Source organism: Rutidosis leptorrhynchoides, chromosome 8 (assembly GCF_046630445.1).
Source record: "Rutidosis leptorrhynchoides isolate AG116_Rl617_1_P2 chromosome 8, CSIRO_AGI_Rlap_v1, whole genome shotgun sequence".
In the NCBI taxonomy this organism is placed as follows: domain Eukaryota; kingdom Viridiplantae; phylum Streptophyta; class Magnoliopsida; order Asterales; family Asteraceae; genus Rutidosis; species Rutidosis leptorrhynchoides.
The window spans coordinates 64,147,739-64,158,584 of NC_092340.1; the positions used below are offsets into that span (position 1 = coordinate 64,147,739).

Sequence of the window (10,846 nt, forward strand, 5' to 3'; positions counted from 1 at the left end):
GTTTCAAAAGTATCACCGAAGACTGAAAAGTCGTTCATGAAAACTTCCATGCATTCTTCTATCATGTCGTGAAAAATCACCATCATGCACCTTTGAAAGGTTGCATGGGCGTTGCAAAGTCCAAATTGCATGCGTTTATAAGCAAAAGTACCATAAGGGCACTTGAATGTGGTTTTCTCTTGGTCCTCGGGTGCGATTGGAATTTGAAAGTATTCGGAGAAACCGTCAAGAAAACAATAGTAACTATTCTCAGCTAACCTTTCCAACGTTTGATCAATGAAAGGTAAGGGAAAGTGATCTTTTCTGGTGGCGTCATTTAATTTTCTATAATCAATACAAACACGCCATCCTGTTACGGTCCTAGTAGGAATAAGCTCATATTTTTCATTTGTGATGACAGTCATGCCACCCTTCTTAGGTACACATTGAACTGGGCTTACCCATGGACTATCAGAGATTCGATAAATTAAACATGCATCTAGCAGTTTAATAATTTCTTTCTTAACAACATCTTGCATATTAGGATTTAGTCTTCGTTAGCGTTGCACATAGGTTTTATGACCTTCTTCCATAAGGATTTTATGTGTGCAATACGAATGACTTATGCCTTTAATGTTATGAATCTTCCATGCAATAGCTAGTTTATGAGCCTTTAGTACAAAAATGAGTTGAGATTTTTCATTTTCAGTAAGAGAAGACGATATTATTACAGGTAATTCAGATTCACCATGTAAATAAGCGTATTCCAAATGGTTTGGAAGTGGCTTTAACTCTAATATCGGTGGTTCTTCTATCGATGATTTGTATCGATATCAGTCTTTCTCTTTTAGCATTTGAAGTTCTTCTGTTGTTGGTTCGTATTCATTAGCCATAAGTGCAGCTAATATTTTAGCTTCATCAATTGGTTCAGTTCCTTCTCTTAAAGAACATTCTCCTGTTCCTTGTAATTCTGGAAATTCTTGTAACAATTCTGCATGTGAATCTATAGTTTGAATATAATAACATGTATCATCTGCAGATTGCAGTTGTTGCATCGCTCTATCAACAGAAAAGGTAACACTCTCGTCCTCTATACTTAGGGTCAGTTTCTTACCAAACACGTCTATTATTACTTTAGCCGTGTTTAAGAATGGTCTTCCTAATATAAGAGGAACTCGAGAATATTCTTCCATGTCCAGAATAACAAAATCTACTGGAAATACTAAAGTACCAACTTTAACTAGCATGTTCTCCATTATCCCTCTAGGATATTTTACTGATCGATCAGCTAGTTGTATGCTTATTCGTGCTGGTTTCAATTCTCCAAGGTCTAGTTTAACGTATAGTGAATACGGCATTAAATTCATACTAGTATCTAAGTCTGCCAATGCTTCTATTGAATTAAGACTACCCAGAAAACATGGAATTGTGAAACTTTCTGGATCTGAGAGTTTTTCTGGTAGTTTATTCAACAGCACTGCAGAACAATTAGCATTCATTGTAACAGCCAAGAGTTCTTCCATTTTCTTTCTATTTGTGATTAGATCTTTCAGGAATTTAGCATATCTTGGCATTCCTGAAATCACATCAATGAAAGGAAGATTGACATTTATTTGTTTAAACATATCTAAGAATTTGGATTGCTCGGCTTCAAGTCTTTCTTTTCTCATTTTACTCGGGTAAGAAAGCGGTGGTTGGTATGGTTTAACATAAGGCTTTGCCTTAACTGTGTTATCTTTATTAACCTTTTCAACTACCGGTTCTGTTTCCTTCTCTTGCTCAGGCTATGGTGCATGTGTAGTGAGAATAGCTTCATCAGAAATTACAGGCATTTCAGGTGGTTTAAGTGTAATACCACTTCTTGTGGTAATGGCTTTAGCTGTTTCATTCTGGGAATTAGCATTTGTATCACTAGGTAGACTCCCCGGTTTTCTTTCACCTATCAACCTTGCTAGGTTGCTCACTTCTTGTTCCAGATTTTGAATAGAAGCTTGTTGTTTTCTAAATGCTTGAGCATTTTGTTCATTAGTTTGTTTCTGAGATGTGAAAAACTGCGTTTGAGATTCAACTAGCTTTGACATCATATCTTCTAAATTTGGCTTTTTATCATCGGTTTGTGGTGGTTTATTTGGAAAAATAGGTCTTTGCTGGTTGTAAGTATTGTTAGATACTTGTTGATTGCTAGGACCTTCTTGGTTGTTGTATGGAACATTTTGGTTATAATTCTGATTTTGATTGTAGTTTGGTCTTGGCGGTTGATAATTATTTTAATAATTATTTCCAGGCCTTTGGTTCATATATGAAACATTCTCTCTTTATTCCATTGTTTGTTCAATACTGAGACAATCTTTTGTCAAATGTGGTCCTCCACACTACTCACAACTAATTCGTATTGCGTGAATATCTTTAGTCATCTTTTCCATTTGTCTCTCGAAAGCATCTAACTTTGCGGAAATGAAATCAAAGTCATGGCTAGAATCGGCTCCAGCCGCTTTAGATGATCTAAGGATGTCTTTTTCTTGATGCCACTCATGTGAGTGGGAGGCTGTGTTATTAATAATTTTGTAAGCTTCAGTTGCGGTTTTCTTCATAATGGAACCACCAGCTGCTATGTCGATGTCTTTTCGTGTAGTAATGTCGCATCTTTGGTAGAATATTTGTACTATTTGATAAGTGTCTAAACCATGTTGAGGACATCCTCTCAACAACTTTCCGAATCTTGTCCACGCCTCATATAAAGTTTCATTTGGCTTTTGTGTGAACGTAACAATTTCTCATTGAAGTCTCACAGCTTTAGATGCCGGAAAGAATCTTTTAAGAAATTTTTCAACTAAAACATCCCATGTGTCAATCGCTCCTTCAGGTAACGATTCTAACCAATCTTTGGCTTCTCCTTTTAAAGTCCGGGGAAATAACATGAGATAGATCTGTTCATCCTCAACTTCTCTGATTTTGAATAGAGTACAGATCCTATTAAAGGTACGAAGATGTTCGTTTGGATCTTCCTTCGGCGTACCACTAAATTGGCATTGATTAGTTACCATGTGTAGGATTTGTCCTTTGATTTCATAATCTGGCGCATTAATATCCGGTTGAGTAATGCATGACCTTGGCCAGTGCGTGTAGCTCTCATTCGATCTTCCATACTTAGAGGTTCCTGATTTTCCATGATTGAATTTGTTGAATTTGAATCACTAGGGGATTCTGATTTAATGGTTTCTTTCTCGACAATCTCTGGATGAGTAATTTGTGGTTCAGGAGGAATGATTAGTGGTTCAGGATCTCTGAATTGTCCTTGAATATCCTCCGGGTTCTCAATTGTGAGGTCGGGTTCAAAAAATGGATTATCGGAAATTTGAATTGGAGTACTTCGTCGACTTGATGATGATTCTAAAGAAAAATCAACGACAACAATATTGGCTAGATGTCTTGATCGAGTTACAGGAGGTGAACGTATGAAAGGTGGTTAACGTTTTGCTAGGTGCATTCACTGAATATGCTATTATTTATAAAGATAAAAATTATATAAGTTATCAAATTAATAGACTTTTCTGATTTTGCCCACGTTTCGAATAGCCAATAGATGCAACAGGTAGCCAGGACCCTTTAAATCGAAAGCCCACAACTCGCCACTAACAAATCCAACTATCACTACGAACCAGAAAATTTTGGATGTCTATCAATTTAACCGCTTAAAATAATTTTTTCGTCGAAATTTAAAGAAGATAAAAAGAAAATTCTATGTCCTAAAAACTAGGTCATCGAAATGAGAAAGAAAAAGCGCGTCGAAAAACAAAAAGTCGAAAAACAAACCGTCGAAAAATAATAATAAGAAAGTAGACCGTCAAAACTTAAAAGTCTAAAAACTAAATATTAAAACTTGCGTCTAAAGATATTAAAGCTTAAAAGGAATTCTAAATCAAAAACGGCAATTACTTAAAAAGGCACTAAAATCTATTTAAAACTAAAATGATAAGCGACGTCGTAAAATTCTAAAGCGCCTAAATCTTAATCTAAAGAAAAAGCACTTAAAGGATTTTATGGCAAAGCATAAAAATCTAGAAATATAAATAACTATGGCAAAATACTAAGTTACGAACTAATTACGGACGATAAAAATACAAATTACAAATTAAACGATTATAAATAAAAGTACAAAATACAAAAATAAACTAAGTTGATAAAAATACAATTTTACAAAAATATTATTTTTATATTATTATTTTATAAAAGTATTAATTTTATATTTAATAAAACTAATTAAAACTTAATATTACAAATTAAATAATAAAACTAAAACTAATTATTATTAAATTAAACCCTAATTACTAATTAATTATAAATTAAACCTAACCCTAATTCGATTAAGTTAAGGATCAAACCTGTTAAGTCAGATCATGCGATCGCATGATCCGAAGTCTTAATATCCATGCGGTCGCATGGCTTCGAATACCAGGCCTTTGTTGTTGGGCTGCTACAGTTTCGGGCCCGAATACTTCTTTTCTTTATTTTTTTTTATTTTTTTTCTAGTTTTAATATTACAAAACTTATATTAATTAAAACTTAAATTATAAAAACTAAAAATAAAAATATGTATTTTTTTATTTATATTTATAGAAAGAAACTAATTTAAATACAACTTATATAAAAAAATTATTTATTAGTTTTTTTCTTTAAAACTTATATATATATTTTTTACAAAAATAGATTAAAAACTAATATTTTTTTTTTATATATATAGCGTTTCGCTTTCGGTGTCATGTTCCCCGGCAGCGGCGCCAAAAATACTTGATGTGTGCGAGGGGTAGTACGAAATAGATTATATTTTACTACGAAATACTATTAAATACGCTACAGTTTTACACAAGTTATTTATTTATTTATTGAATGGATATACCTAAACTTTGCTACAACACTTATAGGCAGTGTACCTAATCGTAGAGTAGTGTAGTTTTTAGTAAGTCCGGTTCGTTCCACAGAGATACAGCTGAATTTAACGCTATATTTTTATTTTAAACTGTATTTGTATATATATATATATATATATATATATATATAAGTATTATTATTATTATTATTATAAAAGGGGGTTTTACCGTTTAATGACTGGTTTGTCGATTTTAAGTCCTAATGCAAAATATTAACTTAATTTAAAGCGTAAAGTAAATGACGATAAATAAAAATGCGATAAAATAAAAGTGCGATAATTAAAAGTGCAATAATTTAAAGTACGATAAATAAAATGACGATAAATAAAGTGCGATGAGATATAAAATAAATGAATTATGCTTATTTAAACTTCCGTAATCATGATGTTTGACGTGTTGATTTTAATTTATTACCATGAGTTAATTGTCCTTTGTCCTGAATTATTCGATATGTCCTTCTGGTTTTGTCCATAATAGTCCATCGGTCATAATTATAAAGTGCGAAAGTCTTCGTCAAATTATCCTTATACTCGAAGTCAAATATTCCAACTAATTGGGGATTTGAACTGTAACAAGGTCTTAATACTTTGTTTAATGAATATACCAGGTTATCGATTGCGTGTAATCAAAGATTTTAATACTTTGTTAACAATTACACCAATTACCCTTGAATGTAATCCACCCCTATTTTAATGAGTCCAGTGACTATTAATCCATCCCCGTGTCCGGTCAAATGAATAATTATTAGTATTTATAAATATCCCACCCACCGTACCCATTCAAGCGTATGTGGTTATATATAAATACGTCAAATTATAAATCTCTATATTAAATCAACGAGATATCATTTAATTAATATAAATCCCATTAATAGCCTATAATCCAATTTCCACAAGTATCGGTCTTTTGTCCAAACCCCAATTATGGTCCAAAGCCCAATAACCCAGTCTTAATATTTAGTCCAACATCACGATTACTTCGGCTTAAATAAACATAATAATAACTTAGCTACGAGACATTATGTCACACCCCAGGTAAAACGTTCCCCGTAGCATGATATTGTTCGCTTTGCAGAGATAGGGACGTACCCTTATCTCCCCCGTAGGTTGCTCACGGATTTTTCTTGGAGACCACACACGACGAACACTTTCCCAGGAGGTCACCCATCCTGATAGTGCCCTTGCTTGAGCACGCTTAACTGCAGAGTTCTAATGAGATCTACTGCGCTTGTGGTCCCAAAACGCGTCATGCTAGAAAAGGTCTCCACACCCTTATAAGGCATGCTTCGTTCCCCTCCCCAACCGATGTGGGACGGATGTAACACGGATGTTACAATTCTCCCCCCTAATGGGACACAGCGTCCCCGCTGTGCACGTTGGTCCGGGGCCTGGCTCTGATACCATCTGTCACACCCCAGGTAAAATGTTCCCCGTAGCATGATATTGTCCGCTTTACAGAGATAGGGACGTACCCTTGTCTCCCCCGTAGGTTGCTCACGAATTTTTCTTGGCGACCACACACGACGAACACTTTCCCAGGAGGTCACCCATCCTGGTAGTGCCCTTACCTGAGCACGCTTAACTGCAGAGTTCTAATGAGATCTGCTGCGCTTGTGGTCCCAAAACGCGTCATGCTAGGAAAGGTCTCCACACCCTTATAAGGCATGCTTCGTTCCCCTCTCCAACCGATGTGGGACAGATGTAACACGAATGTTACACATTAATTTAAAAAGGTTGAACATAACTTACAATGAGTATTAATCGCGTAGTGTTACACGGACAGAAATTCGACTTACAAACTTAAAACATTCGTCATTATAACCTTATTATTATTAACTTAATATTAAAATTATAATTATAAAATATAAATATAAATATATATTGAGAGATAGAGAGTAATTGATTGAATATGGTGTACATAAACTCGTCGAATTCGCTACTATTTATAGGACTTGGCCATGTACAGTGATCCATGCGATCGCATTGATTTAAAGCCTCCAGGCCATGCGATCGCATGGCCACCTTCCACTGGTCACCATGCATTAAAAACGTGGGCTGCTCGTATTTTTTAATATATATAATTTAATATATATAATTTAATATAATTATATATATTATATTATATTCTTGTGCATCGTTGACTTATAATTTTAGGTCCGTTGACTTGTGCGTTGACAGTTGGTTCATGTCCCGGTTCCAGATTTTCGAACGTCCTTTCGTACGATTTAATATCTTGTACTTTGCGTTTCACGGCTTGTACTCTTGTAACTTTTAGACGTTTCTCATCAATAAATTGAACCACTTGGATTGTACTTTGTACTTTTTAGCATTTTGGTCATTTGCATCTTCAAATCGTCGAATCTGTCTTTTATCTTCACCTTTTATTATTTAAACGAATATCACTTGTAAATAGAACAATTGCAACCAAAAGCTTGTCTTTCTTGAAGGATAATACTATGAAATATATGTTCGTTTTTAGCATTATTAGTTAGTCATCCTTAGGTCTTCATGACCCAATCTTACCCAAGAACACCCAAAATCACCAAATATGGGTTTTATGTTCATCACTAACCCAAACCCTAACCCTTAAACGATTTAAAATAAGGAAATCAAAGTTAGAGCTTACCACCACAATCACAACGTAGCTTGTGATTAGATGAATAACTTTAACACACGCGGTTTGACCCGAAATCAACTTCTTCCTCCTTGATTTGAGCTTTCTCTCACTCAAATGGGTTTCTCACTCTAGAACCTTTAATTGGAGAGATGAAGTCGTTGTGGAAATGTTTAAAGTGTTTCATCCACCACACAACTGGCCATTTTACAGCTTTGAACTCGTCCCCATGTGAAAAGACCACAATACCCTTCATTTAACTTTTAATTAAAAAGCAGAAAAATGTGCACAGGGCTAGTGCGCGGTGCGCACACATAACCCTGCGCGGCGCGCACAATGGTCTGGGCGGTTTCTAACTTCTGTTTAACTGCACACTGATACCCACACTCTATGTACCATATTTACACTGCTGTACAATAAAATATTCGGGTCTTATAACTCTCCCCCACTTGAATCGGAGCGCATCCTCGCGATCCAAGCCGCATGACAAGAGGGAAGATAAACCAACACAAATTCTTCGGGCTCCCAAGTAAACTCGAAACCTATACTACGACGCCATTGAACTTTAAAAGTTCTCACCTCTTTATTTCTCAACCTTTTGACCTTCTCAACGAGTATAGCAATCGGCTCCTCAATATACTCTAACTTATTGTTTAGCTCAATCTCGTCTAATGGCACCCATGAAGAATCATCCGCAAGACACTTACGGAGGTGGGAAACATGAAATTTATTATGGATCCCCGCAAGCTCTTCGGGTAATTCCAAACGGTACGCAACCTCACCAACACGAGCTAAAATTTTAAAAGGACCAATAAATCGAGGAGCTAACTTTCCCCGTTTTTGAAACCGAATAACACCTTTCCATGGCGAAACTTTAAGCATTACCATGTCGCCTTCTTGGAACTCAATTTGTCATCTGCGCTTATCGGCATAAGATTTTTGTCTATCTTGGGCCTTTTTCAAATGAGTCTGAATCATATCAATCTTGCTATTCATCTCTAAAACCAAATCGGTACTCTCGATTTCTCTTTGACCCACTTCGCCCCAACAAATCGGAGTTCGACACCTCCGCCCATTAAGCATCTCATAAGGTGGCATCCCGATACTAGTATGATAGCTATTATTGTACGAGAATTCCACCAAGGACAAATGCTCATCCCAACTACCACCGAAATCAATGATACACACCAATAACATATCCTCTAATGTTTGGTTCGTACGTTCGGTTTGACCGTCCGTTTGAGGATGGTACGACGTGCTCAATTTCAATTGTGTACCCATATCTTCATGAAACTTTTCCCAAAACCGAGATGTGAAACGAGTATCTCGATCCGAAATAATAGATATAGGAACCCCGTGTCTCGATATCACCTCCTTGATAAACAACTTAGCCAAAGTCTCCGACGATATCGCTTCCCGAATGGGAAGAAACAATGCACTTTTCGTCAATCGATCAACTATTACCCAAATCGAGTCAAATTGGATTCTCGCCGTCTTTTGTAACTTTGTGATGAAATCCATGGTAATGTGCTCTCATTTCTATTTCGGAATTTATAACGGTCGTAGCTTACCATACGGCTTTTGGTGTTCGGCTTTAACTTGCAAACACGTGACGCATTGGTCAACATACTTAACAACATCACGTTTCATTCCCGGCCACCAATACTCTTTCCTCAAATCAAGATACATTTTCGTCGCGCCCGGGTGAATGGAATACTTTGACTTATGTGCTTCATCAAGTAGCACTCGTCGGAAATCTCCCATTCTAGGCACCCATACTCGTCCTTGAAAAGACAACAAACCATGCGGACCTAAAGTAATAGACTCCGTTTGCCCCATGATTCGTTCCTCATGCTTATTGTTAACAAAAGCTTCAATTTGAATCTCACTGAGCTTTACAAGAAAATCGTTAGTAATAATCATGCGTAACGGCCCGACTCGTATTGCCGGATGTTGACTCTTCCGACTTAACGCATCCGCGACCACATTCGCCTTACCCGGATGATAAAGTATTTCACAATCATAGTCTTTCACCACATCCATCCATCTACATTGACGATAATTCAAATCTCGTTGATCAAAAAGATGTTTTAAGTTCTTGTGATCCGAATAAATCGTACACTTGACACCATACAAGTAATGGCGCCAAATTTTCAACGCATGCACAACCGCCGCCAACTCAAGATCATGAGTCGGATATCTCGTTTCGTGTTCCTTTAATTGTCGAGAGGCATACGCGATGACTTTACCTCGTTGCATTAGAACACAACCGATCCCATTTAAAGACGCATCACAATAAACCGTCATGTCTTCTACCCCTTCCGGCAACACTAACACCGGAGCTTGACATAACTTCTCTTTTAATAATTAAAAGCAATTTCTTGCTTGTTCTCCCAATTAAATCTCACGTTCTTCCTCGTCAACTTCGTCAAAGGAGAAGCGATTTTAGAAAAGTCTTGGATAAACCGACGATAATAACCAGCCAATCCGAAAAAACTTCGGATTTTCGTAGGCGTAGTCGGTCGTCCCCAACTCTTTACCGTCTCAATCTTCCCCGAATCTACTTGAATACCATCTTTGTTCACAATATGACCAAGGAATTGAACTTCCCTTAGCCAAAATTCACATTTGGAGAATTTTGCATACAACTTCTCCTTCCGCAACGTCTTCAACACACCACGCAAATGATGTTCATGTTCCTTCATACTCTTCGAATAGACAAGTATGTCGTCAATGAACACAATCACCGACTTGTCCAACATAGGTTGGCACACTCGGTTCATAAGATCCATGAATGCCGCCGGTGCATTCGTAAGACCAAAAGGCATAACTATAAACTCAAAATACCCATAACGCGTTCGAAAGGCCGTTTTATCAATATCTTCCTCACGGACCCGCATTTGGTGATAGTCGGACCGTAAGTTGATTTTAGAAAAGTAAGTCGCGCCTTGGAGTTGATCAAACAAATTGCCAATCCGAGGCAATGGATAAGGATTCTTGATTGTCACCTTGTTCAACTCACGATAATTAATGCACATCCGCATACTACCATCCTTCTTCTTCACGAATAAAACCGGAGCACCCCATGGTGAAGCACTCGGTCGAATAAAACCCTTTTCAAGCAACTCTTGGGTTTGATTTAACAACTCTTGCATTTTCGTTAGTGCTAAACGATAAGGAGTTTTAGCAATGGGAGTAGCCCCCGGAACCAACTCAATGCGAAATTCAACTTGTCTTTCCGCCGGAACACCCGGTAATTCATCCGGAAAAACATCTTCGAATTCACTAACCACCGGAATTTCATGAATGGATGGTGGCTCTTCACG

The 10,846-nt window shown here is 36.8% G+C and overlaps 1 non-coding gene across 1 annotated transcript; it reads left to right on the top strand.

Moving 5' to 3' along the window:
- Positions 1-2,658: 2,658 nt before the first annotated feature.
- LOC139865479 (small nucleolar RNA R71) lies at positions 2,659-2,765 on the top strand. The gene has a single exon (XR_011764997.1). It is a non-coding gene; the product is annotated as a small nucleolar RNA R71 (small nucleolar RNA).
- The last annotated feature ends 8,081 nt before the right edge of the window (positions 2,766-10,846 follow it).